The sequence below is a fragment of the Ruditapes philippinarum genome, unplaced genomic scaffold (genome assembly GCF_026571515.1).
Source record: "Ruditapes philippinarum isolate M1 unplaced genomic scaffold, ASM2657151v2 ctg12786_1_1_1_1, whole genome shotgun sequence".
Taxonomy (NCBI): domain Eukaryota; kingdom Metazoa; phylum Mollusca; class Bivalvia; order Venerida; family Veneridae; genus Ruditapes; species Ruditapes philippinarum.
Window position 1 is genome coordinate 5239 of NW_026858152.1, and position 2262 is coordinate 7500.

Genomic DNA, 2262 nt, shown 5'->3' on the forward strand with positions numbered 1-2262 from the left:
TATTTTGTTTTGTACAGGTATATCACTAGCTACTGCTGGTGATGTTTTATTTTGAGTTTGGTCTATAATAATATAATAAAGTAACATTTCAAACGCTTGCTGTATACAGATTTTCATCATTATACCCATGTGGACAATCATGCTTCCGAATCATGTTTTCTTTTCAATCACGATAACTTTATCTACAGAAAGAACACTGAGATGGCATACTCTGAATATCAGGAAGAGCTGTTGATATTTTAAACATGGCGTAGATCTGATATAATTCAGATTCATGACATGTTAATTAACTATTTTCCAGTCTGAGAACCTTCATTTTTTACGATTTTTTTTTTTTGGGGGGGGGGGGGTTCTTTGCATTGTCATTTTGTAAAACATCCCGTTCTTTAGGTATGATTCTGAACTCAAATCTACCTTTTACCGCTGTATTATATTTCTACGTGATCGCGACTCTATTGTTTTCTTGGTCACCTGGTATCAAACTATTCACCGATAGCACTCCATTCGTTCATTTCTTTTTTCCATTAGAACAGGACTGCCACAAACTTGTGTATTATTTTCTTTTTAATCAAAGAAAGTAACTGTGCAATTGAATGAATTGGTTTTTAAGACTTTTTATCATCCATATTGCAATGTTATTATCTTGCCCAACGGCTCGGATCCGCTTATATTACGATTAGTTACACAAGTTGCTAACGGGATATACGGGATAATACAGCCAGAATTAAATAAATATGACCCGAGGTGCTGTATAACAAATTTATGATAACGCAAATTGTTTATTTTCAAAGAAGCAAATGGGAAAACGGATACGCTAACGCCGTGAAGTGAAAAGTAATTCAAGCTTAAAGTCATCGTTGCGTTGTAGCTTTTAACTTTTTTTCTTTTTCTTAAGTAATAAATTTGAATCGAGATAAACCATAAAGAACAAAACTTAATAAAGAAATTCATGCCTATGTTATGTTATTCATTGTCATTTCTGCATGCTTCGTTTCTTCACGGTATATACGGCGTTCGCTCGAACTCGGATCGCTCGAATAACTCCCTTCGCTCGAACTCATCGCCCAGTCCCGGCAAAATTCCTATATAATATATATTGTTCTACCTCGGATCGCTCGAACACCTATCGCTCGAACTCTCAAACCTGATCTCTGGTCCCTTGGGCAGATATATAGTGAAAATCACACCTTTTCGGCGAACACAAAAAGACAAGGCAATTAAGGTTAATTGATATAAAATAAGAGGTGTTGTAACCGATTTGTTTGTTATGATAATATTGTTGATTTGCCGTTCATGGTAACGATAAAAAGAAATCAACTCGTGAAATAAGTGAAATATGCAAAAGTCAATACAGAATGACGTTTACATGGACAGCTTTAATTACAACCGTAGTTCATGTAACAGTGTTATCTTTTAATAGATTGATACGATGTCCGTGTGTTTATTTTAGTAAATGACTACAAATAAATGCTGCTGTAAAAACTTTTTCTTAAATATTCCATTAAATTAATTTTTTTTATTAAATACATCCTATTATAACATATAAATATATTTGAACATGATTCAACACAGTTTGGTTCTGATTTGCTCAGTCGGAACTCAGAAACGAAATTACAATATGCATGAATATAGATTAAACACAACGTACCGTTAACTGGGATTAATAATTTCTGAAATATGACATATTCGACGAACAAACAGATGTACTAAAAAAACAATTATATTTACGTAGTTTTATCATTCGACCGATGTATGCTAGAAAACTTTAGACATATGATCAACGCTAATAATAGTTCGAACCTCGGTTGGCTCGAACTACCGATCTCTCGAACAAATTTGCACAGGCCCTCCGAGTTCGAGCGAACGAAGTTCGACTGTAAGTTTAATTTATGATTTACACAAGCTTCGAGACTATCTCTAATTGCAAAATCTATGAATTAAGATAATTCTTGTATCATAGTTCGGAGACCTTCCTGTTGAAAATGTGTCTGGGTTAAATCGTATACATGTACATGCACAGTGCGTTAACTGGAGTTCGGGTATTAGTTACCCGCTATCCAGAGCATGCCCATTGATTGGCTCATTTTTGCTGGGGTTTACATATTGTGACGGCAGAGAAAGGAAAGCGACAGAAATGTCATAATTCAGATGTTCGTATTCATTGGTTCATTTTTGCCGGGGTTTCATATTTGTGACAACAGGGAACGTGCTTTTATGTTTGACTATGATACAAAAGAGAAAGAACACCAAAACACTCGCGCA